This window comes from Rhamphochromis sp. 'chilingali' (genome assembly GCF_963969265.1).
Source record: "Rhamphochromis sp. 'chilingali' genome assembly, chromosome: 17".
Taxonomy (NCBI): domain Eukaryota; kingdom Metazoa; phylum Chordata; class Actinopteri; order Cichliformes; family Cichlidae; genus Rhamphochromis; species Rhamphochromis sp. 'chilingali'.
Window position 1 is genome coordinate 7,620,575 of NC_137944.1, and position 14,626 is coordinate 7,635,200.

Genomic DNA, 14,626 nt, shown 5'->3' on the forward strand with positions numbered 1-14,626 from the left:
AGCTCTGCCCACCCGGGGTAAGTCTTTGACTTATCCCTTTTTATAAAGTAAAACTGTCGAAAGGAATAGTGACTGCCGCTCCCTCCCTTTCTTCAGTGCACCGGGACGTGGAATGCGGGGAGGAAGGCAAGGACTCCGCTGGGTTTCCCTCTTTTACTACTACGCTGGATTTCTTAGTTTTTTGTGACTTTTATGCCGTGGTGGATCCCACTGGACTTTTAATGTTGTGTTTTATTGATTTTTATTGTGTTATTCCTTGGCCAAGGTTGTTTTAATTCATTTTACATTTTTAACTATTTAAATATAATAAATTATATTTTTAATCTTACAGTTTAAATTGTGTGCTTTCCCTTGGCGGCTCCACTGCTCTGCCCGTTTTGAGGAAGGTTTCCTTCCTTTTAAAAATACAAAACATCTTGGAAATAAAATCAGCCTTTCCGCTCCGTTACACTAGCAACCATGACATCGACTGCTGGAAACGTTTCATACAGCATTGACAGAAATAAAAGAGAAAATCTTTTGCTCATTTTTTTTTTAATTTTTACATCAGCTTTATTTGATTTGATAAGTATCTGTGGCTGAGACCACGGGACTGTAAAAACATTGTTGGGCTTCATTTCTGTGCTAAACAGTCATTTTAAGATTAGTTAGTAAATAATAATTAGCTTATGTTGTTCATGAGACTAAAGTCATCTCACTTTGGTAATGTAATATTACCAATATTAAATATTAAAGTTATTATTATATTAATCATTATTAGTTATTACAGGAGTGAACTTGAACCCTGTATCAAATACTGAGCTTCAGTAAAAATTCAAGTTCCAGTTATTTATATTATCACCTTAAATCTTCACTCAAAGACAAACATCTTTTAAAGTGTATATATAGATGTATTATATATAAGAGACAAATATTGTTTTTTTATTATGTTTGTATTACTATGTTTGGGCTGAAGAAGGAGTCCTATCGGGCTTGATTAGCCTGTGGGACTCCGGAGGCAGCCGACAGGTATCGACAGGCCAAGCGGAATGCGGCTCGGGCAGTGGCTGAAGCAAAAACTCGGGTGTGGGAGGAGTTCGGAGAGGCCATGGAAAAAGACTTTTGGAATGCCTCGAAGAGATTCTGGCAAACCGTCAGGCGTCTCAGGAGGGGAAAGCAGTGCTCTACCTGCACTGTGTATAGTGCTGGCGGAGCGCTGCTGACATCGACTGAGAAAATTGTCAGGCGGTGGAAGGAATACTTCGAGGACCTCCTTAATCCCACTGACACGTCTTCCGAGGAGGAAGCAGAGTCTGGGGATGAGGGGAATGACCCGCCAATTTCCGGGGGCGAGGTCACTGAGGCAGTTAAACAACTCCTTGGTGGCAGAGCCCCTGGTGTTGATGAGGTCCGCCCCGAGTTCCTGAAGGCTCTGGACGTTGTAGGGCTGTCCTGGTTGACACGCCTCTGCAATGTTGCGTGGAGATCAGGGGCAGTACCTGTGGACTGGCAGACCAGGGTGGTGTTCCCCAACTTTAAGAAGGGGGACCGGAGGGTGTGTTCCAACTACAGGGGGATCACACTCCTCAGCCTCCCTGGGAAAGTCTATGCCAGGGTGCTGGAAAGGAGAGTTCGTCCGCTAGTCGAACCTCGGATACAGGAGGAACAATGCGGTTTTCGTCCTGGTCGCGGAACACTGGACCAGCTCTTTATCCTCTCGAGGATACTTGAGGGTGCATGGGAGTTTGCCCAACCAGTCTACATGTGTTTTGTGGACTTGGAGAAGGCATTCGACCGTGTCCCTCGGGGTGTCCTGTGGGAGGTGTTGCGGGAGTATGGGGTGTCTGGCCCATTGCTACGGGCCATTCGATCCCTATACAACCGTTGCAAGAGCTTGGTTAGCATTGCCGGCAATAAGTCGGACTCGTTCCCGGTGGGTGATGGGCTCCGCCAGGGCTGCCCTTTGTCTCCGGTTCTGTTCGTAATTTTTATGGACAGGATTTCTAGGCGCAGCCAAGTGGCGGAGGGCTTTCGCTTTGGTGGCCTCAGAATCTCATCTCTGATTTTTGCGGATGATGTGGTTCTGTTGGCTTCATCAGGTGAGGGCCTCCAGCTCGCACTGGAACGGTTCGCAGCCGAGTGTGAAGCAGCGGGAATGAGGATCAGCACCACTGAGGCCATGGTTCTCAGCCGGAAAAGGGTGGAGTGCCCACTCGGGGTTTTGTTCGCGAGTGATGGGAGAAGGGAGCCGGAGATCGACAGACGGATTGGGGCTGCAGCTGCAGTAATACGGACGCTGCACCGGTCCGTCGTGGTGAAGAGGGAGCTGAGTGTAAAAGCGAAGCGGTCGATCTACGTCCCTACCCTCACCTATGGCCACGAGCTGTGGGTAGTGACCGAAAGAACGAGATCGCGGATACAAGCGGCAGAAATGAGCTTCCTCCGAAGGGTGGCTGGCCTCTCCCTTAGAGATAGGGTGAGAAGTTCGGCCATCCGGGAGGGGCTCAGAGTAGAGCAGCTGCTGCTCCACATCGAAAGGAGCCAGCTGAGGTGGTTCGGGCATCTGACAAGGATGCCCCCTGGGCGCCTCCTGGGTGAGGTGTTCCAGGCATGTCCCATTTCCCAGGAGGCCCCGGGGCAGACCCAGGACACGCCGGAGAGATTATATCTCTCGGCTGGCCTGGGAACGCCTTTGTATTCCCCCAGATAAGCTGGAGGAGGTGGCTGGGGAGAGGGAGGTCTGGGCCTCTTTGCTTAGGCTGCTGCCCCCGCGACCCGGCCTCGGATAAAGCGGATGAGGATGGATGGAGAAAGAAAACAAAACAAAACCCTAGGAGTTGGTCACTAAACTGAAAAATAAGTCAAAAGGTAAAATCAACAAAACAAACAAAAAAGAGCAAGCAGTCATCACACACACAGCTCACTAGCTGCAAACCAGCAAGGCTCTTTGCCCTTAGGTATTCCATGTTAATTGCTGAGTAGAGTCAGGTGAACAAAAAGTGTGATAATTGAGGCAGGAAAGATGCTGGGACACACGCTCACAAGGTCAAATTCACAGGAGGCCCTGCTACAGCCATAAACAAATGAAATGAATTTTTTTTGCAGTACTCAAAGTGGCTGTCGAGTGCTCTCCCAGTGTTATGTTTGAATGTGTTTTGTTGATTTGTTTTTGTTATTCTGACCACCTGTTATCCACATGAAGGATAAACCAAACTAGACCGGACCAGTTCTTACGCTGGCTCAGGGGGTTGGGAAGCGCATCTGTAACCGGAAGGTTGCTAGCTCAAGCCCTGGACTCTCTGTCCTGGTCGTTGTGTCCTTGGGCAAGACAGTTTACCCTACCGCCTACTCAGTGGCAGTCCTAGCCTGTTTGGCGCCCTGGGCGAACACTCCCTCTGGAGTAGTGACGTATACTGAACACACTATATTAAATAATGTAAACAACTAATAGGCTATTGTTTTTGTATCATTTATTGCATTTATGGAGGGAGTGGTGTATGCTGGCCAATGGCACAGCTAGCGACTGGGTGACTTTATTCACCCGCTTCGGCTGTTATCAATCCATCAGGCGTTATTAGCAGAAATCAATCCCATAGATATGGGCCATCTCCTGCTAGATTGTTCAGAAGGTTGTTATCATCCATCCAGATGGAGGATCACTAACAGGAGCATGGGAATACTCCAGAATCCACTCTGGCTGGAATCCGCTGGATACAGCAGTGTTTACAGGTAAGGCCATTTAAACGGACAGCATTTATAGAATGACTATTAAAAGTCAATAATGTTAATGTGGATATGTTAGTAATACACCGAGTGCTAATATAACAGCTTTAAGATGCATTTGTAGATATTATTACGTATTTTACCGTCCTTATGGTGCTAGCTTAAAGTTACGATGTAAAAGTTAGCTTATATTGTAGTAAAGCTGTTACTGTTTAAACGAAGTTAACACAGAAATATTAGCTTCTGTCATGACTGATGAAGTTACTGGTTAGTAAAGTTTCCAGTAAAGTGTTTAATCGCAGCCACAGACTGACAGCAAATATCTCGATTAGCTTCAACGCATCTCTAATAAATATATGCAAGTTTCAGTGCTTCGTTTAAACTGTATGATACTTATACTGACCCAGGGTCAGTGTAAAATACAATCCTAGCTGTGTGAACAAAGTCTGGCTCCTTTAATCCTGCATGACAAACCTCAGGATGCATGTTATTATTACTCTTTCCTGCTGGCACACCTGTCACACCTGAGAGTCAGCTAGAAGCTTTCTCATCACATAAAAAGAAAAAAGAAAACAAAAATATTCAGGAATTAGAAAAAAACATCAAATCACTAGAAGAAGCCTACACGTCCCACCAAGATCAGGAAACATTGAAGAAAATACGCAAAACAAAACTAGAATTAAATGAGATAATTGATTAAAAAAAAACAAAATTCTTAGTACAAAGACTACGCCTACAAAATTATGAACATGGTAATAAATCCGGTCAATTTCTAGCAAACCAGCTAAAAATAAATAAAGAAAAAACAACTATATGTGCTGTTCAAGATTAATCTGGGAACACAATATATGATCCGATACAAATAAACAACATTTTCAGGGATTTCTATAAAATGTTGTATTCACCACAAATAAACCCATCTAAAAAAGAAATTGATCAGTTTTTGGACAACATAACTCTTCCAAAATTATTGGACACTCAAGCAATGGCACTGGATTCACCACTGACACCAGGTGAACTCCAGGAAGCCCTGATAAGTATGCCCAATAATAAGGCTCCAGGTCCAGATGGCTTTCCTGCAGAATTCTACAAAGAATTCTGGTCGATTCTAGCACCAGTTTTCTACAGAACGTTGTTGGAAATTAAAGAAAAGGGCAGACTTCCATCAAATATGAATTCTGCAAACATTAATCTCCTGCTAAAACCAGGCAAAGACCCTGTATATCCCTCAAGCTATCATCCAATATCCCTTATAAATGTAGACCTTAAAATAATCTGCAAAGCTCTCTCAAAGAGACTGGAGAAAATAACCCCCCTCTTAATTCATCCTGACCAAACTGGTTTCATAAAAGGTAGGCACTCATCAACAAATACACGTAGACTACTTAATTTGATAGACTACTCATACAGTAAAAACCTTGAAACTACAATATTTTCTTTAGATGCAGAAAAACCATTTGACAGATTTAACTGGAAATTTCTATTTGCAACTTTACACAAATTTGGTTTTGGATCCTCTTTCATTAACTGGTTAAAAATATTATTTTGCAAGAATATCAGATTACTCAATTAACTGGTCAAAATCTACAGTCCTTCCGATTAATTGCTCCTTCCATAATTCCTCTTCTGCACCACTGCAATCGGGAAATATAAAATATTTAGGTATTAATGTTTCTCCCAAGCTTGCAGATCTAACTAAATTAAACCATGTCCCACTTTTAAAGAAGGTAGAAGGCGATCTGGCTAGATGGAAATGTCTACCCATATCACTCATGGGAAGGGTTGCCGCTATAAAAATGATGGTCTTACCAAAAATAAATTATTTATTCTCAATGATCCCAACTAAACCGCCACAAGATTGGTTCAGATCTCCAGATTCATGTATGTCCAAATTCCTTTGTGTGACCCGTGGTAGGTACCTATTTAAAATAGGACAGAGCCGTAGGCGCACAGTCAGTTTAAAAGAGTTTAATTTTTAATAAAAAATAAAAGAAACAGTGTAACAGCAGCACCTAAAAACAATTAAAAACGTTACCTTATTAAAAACGATAAAACTGTACGATTGCCCGTGAGACAGGACAAGCGCTGCGGGGAACAGTTTAAAAACAAATCGACATAGCACACAGGTTAAAAATGGACGGCAACTCACACATGACCCCAAATGGGTAAAACACTATAGAAAAAAAGGCAAATCTTCAGCGCCGTCTTCACTCGGGCCCCCCGCTGTGCATGCAAAAGCGGGGAGGCAAAAAAAGGATTTGTTTTCCCTGCAGCGCCTTCACCGCCTGCGAATCAATATCTGTGGTGCCTACTGATACAGAAAAAAGTAAAACAAAAAAACAAAACCATCGACAGCCGCAGCAGTCAGTCCGTCGACTTACACCAGTTTAAAACAAATTAAAACACACTGATGTGTCGGGTCCTTTGCCCGCAGCCAGAAATCCACCTGGCAAAGCAGCAGCTCGGTACTCTGTGAATAAAAGGCAGGAGATCACTAGCTGGACAATAAAACACAGGAATATTCCTCCACTGAATTGGTTTTGTTACCTGTCCACAAGTTTGTGTCACACCCTAATAAATGTGGGTCAGTGGCGATGAAGTCCACTATACCGTTCTCACGGGAGCAATGTTTCCCACCTACAAGGGTGCAAATAACTGTAAACCTCTGCCAACAGCCAGAGCTCAAGTGGTACATTTTTGTGTAACCTACCGTTCTAACAGAAGTTTAGGGGAGGACGCGTATCAGACTTTCATAGTTAAGAAACACCAACTTGCCCAACTCGGACCAAGCACTCGCAGCTTCAGGTTTGCAAAGGAATACCCAATTGCCCACACCTGCGCTTATGAAAGGAGCGAAGACCAGCTCCGCCCACCAGGGGCGGTCCCAAGTCTCCAGGTCTCACCTGTCACATTTGGAAAAATAAACCCCCACGTATAAGCTTAAAAACACTACAAAAGACCAAGGATAAAGGAGGACTAGAACTGCCTTACTTTCAGCACTACTTCTTAGCCAACAGGCTTCAGTTTATCTCAGGATAGCTAAAACATACCCTCTTAGATGAACCTTGGCTAGATGTAGAACAAGCACTTTGCAATAATCTAGAGATTTCAGATCTACCATTTATCAGCTCAAACATCCAACGACATGAATGCTTCAAAAGCGTCAGCATCAGCTCTTCTCTGACAGCATGGTGGGAGTTTCTAAAATTGACAGTCTTCATTAATCCCATGCAAACGTACACCTATCTGGAACAACCTTGACATATTACAAAACAATAATATGATAAACTTTTCAGATTGGAGTGGTAAAGGAATCAAATATTTAGAACATATATTAGAAGGAACAGAATTTGTTTTATTGGACAGACTAGTTACACAATATGGGTTCAATTTCTTATTCTTAAAACCCCCAAATTACTATCCAAAATATACAGAATGCTTTCTAAAACAGATGAATCAATATCACTTCCTATTGCAAAATGGGAAGCGGATTTATCAGTTAACTTAAACCAAAACTTCTGGTCTCAGATTTGCTTAAAAACCTTTCATCTAATTAGATATCCCAGTCTTCAATTAATTCAATACAAAATATTACATAGAGTGCACTATACAGGTCATCGGATGTTCAAGATGGGCTTTACATCTACCAACAACTGCTCACACTGTCAAACCAATTCACCGGACAATTATATCCACGTTCTTTGGTTCTGTCCACCAGTTCAGAAGTTTTGGCGTGAGATATGTGAAGACTTATGGTAAAATGGTAAATGGCCTGTATTTATATAGCGCTTTTACTAGTCCCTAAGGACCCCAAAGCGCTTTACATATCCAGTCATCCACCCATTCACGCATACATTCACACACTGGTGATGGCAAGCTACATTGTAGCCACAGCCACCCTGGGGCGCACTGACAGAGGCGAGGCTGCCGGACACTGGCGCCACCGGGCCCTCTGGCCACCACCAGTAGGCAACGGGTGAAGTGTCTTGCCCAAGGACACAACGACCGAGACTGTCCAAGCCGGGGCTCGAACTGGCAACCTTCCGATTACAAGGCGAACTCCCAACTCTTGAGCCACGATCGCCCCACATGTTGCTGGGGTTGTGGGCGGGTGGGTGTATGGGTGTATTGGGGCCCGGCCCAGGCGCAGGGTGCCGCCAGTGCATCGAGCCACCTGGGGGGCTCTTCAACTGGTGGGGGAGGTTGTTACATCTTGCAGGAGCTCTCCTCTCTTCAGGAACTCACTCTGCAGGAGGGGAGATACAGGAGAGGTGGAGGAAGATCTCAGCCTGGGCGTCTATTGTCTTGTGTAGTCTGGAAGATGAGTGGATGACGGGGTGGGTGCAGTTTTCTCTGTGGTGGGGTCAGGTGGGCTCTGTGGGGATGGGCGGTGCTGCTGTTCTGGATCCCGGTCCGGATGGGCCTGGGCCCCCTTTCCCTGGCGGGTTGCGGAGTACGGGGATGCCTACTGGGGTCAGCGGGGGAGCTGGCCCCAGGGAGGGGTCACTTGCCCCTCCCTTCCTTCCCTCCCCATCTCCAGCTGCCTCCCTCTTCCCGCTCTACCACAATCACCCACACATCAGGGCCTTGGGGTAAAGGTGTGTCACCAGGGTGCAGGGGAGGCATCCCCCCCTCTGTCCCCTTCTGGCTGCCTGTGCCTCAATTTTATCTCACAACTTAGACATTCACATTACTCACACTCTCATAACACATACATATAGGATCTTGGGGGTGGGCACGCTACACGGACTCCAAAAGACCCTCAGGGTGTACACCGCACCCCTGGCCTCGTTGCCCACCTCTCAATTTTTAATACACGTAGACACTGAAGGCTATCAGGAGGGGCTATGCGCTTACCTGCTGCTCTCTGGCAGGTAGCTCCATGCTCTCCTGGGTTTTAAATGCACCTTAGAACACACATTCATCAACACTACATATGAGCAGGCGGAGGGAGGTTTGGAGTCTTCACACAACCGTTCTCTGCGACCTGTCGGAGCGGGGGGCCAGGAGGAGGAGTTGGCCGTCTGACTGGGGTCTGGAGTGTGGGGCCACAGGGAAAAGGGTAACACCACCTGGGTCTGGGTGCAGTTTCCCCCTCCAGGGGCAAGGGTACCTAAACCCGGTTCTTAGAGTACGCTTGGGGAGTGTGATTGTGTGTACAGTGTCTCTCTATGTCTGTCTCCACGTTGGTTGAGTGTTTTTGCATATGAGAGCATGAGGGTGGGAATGGATGTTTGTATCTGTGTGTGCCTGTATGCCTGTGTCTATATGTCAGGTTGGGTACCAGACGCCACCTCTCTGGGGACATCTCAGGCCCTCTAAGGTATGGAGGCCTATCTCCCCCCACCACTTCCCCTGCCAGTGGCAGACGCCCTCAGACATCGGTGCATTGGTGGTTCTTTGTGTCCGGGGATGGGCGCCAAGGTACACACCAGCTCAATCCTCGGTGGCTGCTTATCGGGGCCTGGAGCCTGGGGCTCGCTCGGGCCACTTCGAGGGTGGGGTGCCCTCGGCCTCTTGGCCTGGTCACACTGGCACAGCTGGCTGCCGACGGAGCTCACGGGCACATCACTGCAACCCCCCCTGGCTTCTGCTCCGCAGCTGCTGAGTGACCCCTCATCTGGGACTCTCCTCAGCTCCTTCTGGGATAGTGGCGCAACTGCCCCTCTGTTGGTCTTCCTTGGTCTCTTGTGTTCTGGGGGCCTCTGGATGTCTGGAGTCTTGATCTCCTCCATACCTGCTTCATGCCCTGGAGGATGGAGCTGTGGCTCCCCACACCCTCTAGCAGATCATTACATGAAGGAACCTGGTAAAAACAAGCACGTCCATGCTCACAGGTGCTCACACACACAAACTACACCCTTTTTGGCTCTTACCTCAAAGCACACTGTGCGCTGTTGATATTACGTGCTGCACAATAATGTTTAATATTTAGTATTTACTATTATATTCCCATATATCATCGTGATGTTGTTTATTGTATTAATCTCATTTTCTTCTGCTTGTTTTCTTTTCTCTTTCTCAACAGGTGATCCAGGTGATTGATATATGCATTTTTTTTCTTCTTTTTCTTTCCTGCCCGTTCTGTTGGTTTTTGTCTTTTGCCCTTCTCCCCCGTCCCTCTTCTCAGCTGTTTCTCTTTCCCTCTTTCTTTCTCCCGCCGCAAAGGTTTAAAGAAACGCGTAAAATACGTTAGAAGTAGCCGCAATTACTTTGTAATAAATTAAAATAGGTTAGGATTCGCCGTAAGGATCGGAATTAGACTTAGGTTTTAGAGGTAGCCGTAATTACTTCGTAACAAATTGTAAAAGTGCGCAAATGTCTATGTGTGTATGTGTCTGGAAGTAAGTTGATTTTACAGCACAATACACTGCTGAACTACTTCTGTTTTTTGTTTTCTTTGCTGAGGCTCACGTACTGGTGACAAAGGAGAATGGTTGAGTTTCATCTCATAAAACGCTTCACTTTTAGAGTGAAGTCGAAGGCCGTATCAGTAAACCACTCTGAAGTCAAGCGTGCCAGTGACGGGCCAGCAAAATGTTTGAAAATGGAGAATTAACAAGCAAAATTAACATCTGATGAGGAATGGTTAGAAAAACAACAAGCCGGAGCGGGAATAATCCAAAAGAAAGGGAGAGGAATGCATAGTGCACACCAAACAGTAATTTTAGCACTGCATGCTGGGAGTGTGGAAAAAAGGGACACCTTGCACATGACTGTAAGACACAGAGACACACACCAAACAGTGACTTTAGCACTACATGCTGGAAGTGTGGAAAAGGACATTTTGCACGTGACTGTAAGACACAGAGAACACCCGACACAGAATGCTGCAACCACTGTGGCTGCCACCACCCAGACAGATGGGAGAGACAGAAAGAAAAAAAGAAGTAAAAGCATTAAAAAACAATGGAAGAGTATAGACTTTTCCAAGCATGGGAAATCAAAACTGAAGGGAGAACTGAAAAATTAGAGATCAAAGTAGAAACCGGATTGTATTATCAGCCGACTGAAGTTTAAAAAGGGTTGGAAACAGACCCGACTGAATACATATAAATACAAAAGGAGAAAAAGTAAAATAATAAATAAACAAAAGGCTAAATTATATGGAGCGCCAGGACTGCCATAATGAATTAATTAAATACACCATTAAATAATTAATTAAATGTGGCAATAATTAATTAAAATTGGAATTAATTAATTAAATAAATATTTATGACACATGTAATTAATTATTGACACATTTAATTAATTAATTATTGACACATTTAATTAATTATTTATGTTTTTCACATTTTACTTAATTATTGACACGTTTAATCAATTATTTAATGATATATTTATTTATTTCATTTTGGCAGTCCTGGCACCTGGCTCTCATCTTGAAATAATTTTATCTGTCAGCCTCACCCATCAAACTCAGGGGGCGGGGTTAACGCTGCCCATGCATCTTCTCTAACATTTGATTGGTTGCCGTGCAAAGTAAGTCAAAACAGGTCGATCCTAGATAATCGATTGCTTGTGTAGACTTGGGGCAGCCAGGTATCCCAGAATGCAGATCAAATCACAGGCAGCAATAGTGGTGGTGTAGTTTTAAAATACCCCGTTTTTCTGTCACCAGCTACACTTTTAACAGTGTTTTAGCCGCGAATGTCGCGCCGTATGTCTGGTCAGGTTGTCAACATAGAACATGCTTGCAAAAGTGCTCAGATGTTTTCAGAGATTTCACTAGCTCTGCTAACAGTCAGCATGCAGAGTGCACCGAGGGGGTTACGTTAACCGGTTTGTTTACATATTCCACTCTCCGTGTTCCACATGTTGCATTCGCAGATTCTCATTTTCACCGAACGATCGTCTCTTTCCGCCTGGTCTTGTGTCTCTGTGCTTCTGTAACATAAAGAACGAGCTGACATTTTTCTCACGAAACCAGCGATCAGCTCAACAGACCCTCAGTTTACCTGCATGCATCCTCCTCCTCATCTGTCAGCTGTTTAACACCTGCTGCTAATTCAAGAAACACGCCTACGTTACCTGGTGATAGTCACAGTTTAACTGGGCAGCCAGTGCTCGATATAAAGCAATGTCAGCGCATTTTTCTGCACAAGATAAGTAAATATAGTGTTTTCCCCGAGCGCAGAGCTGCTGGAGCTTGTTTCCTTACAGAGCACTTTATAGGCGAACCAGCTTCATCAGCGGCTGATGTCCAATCACCGGCACACAGCTTTGAAACCTCGCCTTAGTTTTAGCTCTACTTTCTTTTATGAAAAGAAAGTAGAAAATGCTGTCGCCCAATTCTTTGTGCCGGACCATGCGACCATTGATTAAAACAATAGACAAAGTTGTGCAGATCTATAAATGTTAACTATAACTGTGTTTTCCATTCCATGCCATAACTTCCTGATATAGTTATAGCTCTTAACAGTTTTCTAAACTCACAGCTGAATTTTGAGCATTACACCGCTGGAACAAAACTATTTATTACTGAGTTGCTGCCTTGCATAAAAACACAGAATGCTAGATAAGCTCAAGATTATGATCTCTATTAACTGATAAAAGTGTGATTAACTTTCTTTATAATCAGTGTTCATTAGTAAAGTCCTTTAATGTATTGCAGTCTTAGGATTAATTTTTACTTAGGAGTTATACAGCAGCTAAATATAATAAATACAATTCATGAAATGTTATATGCTATTGGACAGACTTACTTAAGTCAAACTCTAATGAATACATAGTCTATTCACAACTGACAGTCACAAATTGACACGGTGCCTCTCACTAAACCCAGTAGCTTTTAAATGTCTAAAGAAGGCTTTTGGCTCCTGCAGACTTCAGTAAATCTGACCCTTAATGGTCCTTATTGTTTATAATTGCAACCTTTGTATTGAATGTATATGTTTCATAGGCTTTTCTTCGTTAAATGTCCTGCATAAAACAACAGAGCATGGTGTGAAAAGTTAGATGGGTGTTTTGCAGTCCATCTTCTACTCAATGAAAATGTCACTGAGGTCAAGAAAAATAGGTTAGGAATAGGAGATAAGAAGAACTTTTGGCGCTCACCCAACTTCCCACCACTGGCCAATAGGAAGCCAAAAACTTCTCTTATCTTTTTTGAAGTAAATGCACAATAAAATACTTTAAATCAGCACCACGGTGGCTAAAGGAAGCCACTATCTATTTTTGGTCGCATGGCTTTGTTCACGACCTTCCAAGCACATAACTGTCAAGAGTGAGCGACTGGGAAAAACCATAACAATACCCGACAACGCCCAAAGTAAAAGTTTAGGTGCAGGTGGCTTGTGAAACGGCTTGCACATTTGTAGCAACGGTGGTTCGGCTAAAGCAGGTTAATAGTAAAACCAACTGTATATGAGATTTGCCAGTTCAATGAGTAAAATCAGCTGACTTTGTGGCCTGCCTGAATTAATGGTAGCTTAAAGTTATTACTGGATTTCTTTGATATCAATATGCCTGTCTGTTAAGGTAAAACTAAAATACTCACCAAATCCTTGTTAGCTTTCTTTTTTGAGTTGGGAATACAATAACGTTAATTCAAAGCACAGCGTTATTTGCTGAATGGTAGTGATGGCCCGCTTGTATGGGGTTACAACGATGCAACCTTAAAAGTAAACTGAAACAAATATTGAAACTAAAAAATAAAGTCCCACCGATCGTCGCACAAGCTGCTCCATCTGGCGATCAGGCAGCTGGTCCTTCTCTCTCATGCCTGGCTTCTATGTGCTCCTTCCTGGAGTCTGGGCCTCGCGCCGTATGGGTGCTGAGCCAAATTTTTTAACAAGTCCTTTCAGCAGGTGACTGCTATTACTCATTGTCTAACCAGTCCGTGTAGAAAACATCTTGGGTGGGATTTGCTTGTCATGCCAGTAATGTTGGAAACTTTATTCCACCTTTCACTACCCCAAGCTCTCTTGCAAAGTCCAAACAGTCGGTTTTGTGCCGTCTAGGATTGTCCAGTGTCATGACAGACAACCAATTGGATCCTCTGCCTCAGTACTGGTGTAATTGGGGTCTTCCACTTGACTTTTTTGTTCCATAACCCCCGGGATCATTTAAAAAATTCCAAATGACTCGAATTTCCCAGAGGAATCCACCCGTGGGATTAATAAAGTTTTATCTTATCTTATCTTATGGTGTCCTGTATAAGGGCATGATCCATGGGGACGCTGCAGGGACACGCTGGAGCTGCATCAGCAATTGTGCCTCACCTGCTTAAGAAGAATTAACTGGGTTCTGAATTGTCGTTGTTGTTGTTATGTCCAGGACACCGCCGAAAATCTGTGTCCATTGGTGTTAGTAAAGATGACAACCGAGAATAAAGGAAAATGCTGAAAAGTGTTGAAACGTGGTCGAGTCCATCATGCATAGTCGACAGTGGTGCCAAAACTCAGGATTGGGGCATGGCGGAAACACGAGTGAGCCAGCCAGAGGAGGCGCTGGCCCAAATAGTAGCCAAGCTTGCGACCATTTGCTACCATAGTTTAAGCATTGCTTTCAATAAATTGCATTCTCAAAAAAGTGTTTTGTCCCTCTCCCATTTCTTCTTGTTGCATGTTGAAGCTCTACTTGGAACCTTGTTAAGATCCAACCATGCAAAATATGATTTATTTATTTATTTATTTTTACCATTTTTCATGTAGTCTTACACTTTTGATCTGGACTGTATCAAAGTACTTCAGCTTCCTACCATCGCCACACCATGTTTTCTGCAGATATTTATACATGCAAAGGTTGGACATAGCCACCACGATATAATCCATTCATTATTATAAATCTGATTGTGAAGTGTTGTAGAACATCTCCAAACCTTCTGTTTGGATGGAAGCATCCAGTATGAGTGTAGAATATATTCAATAACTTTTTTTGCAACAAACATATATACATCGTTTCTTGATAATGAACAGGTTAC

General features: G+C 44.0%; 1 protein-coding gene across 1 annotated transcript in view; it reads left to right on the forward strand.

Annotated features, from left to right (window-relative positions):
* Positions 1–14,626, forward strand: part of LOC308384236 (uncharacterized protein) — a 352,712-nt gene that overhangs the window by 132,547 nt on the left and 205,539 nt on the right. The gene's annotated exons all lie outside the window — the stretch shown is intronic.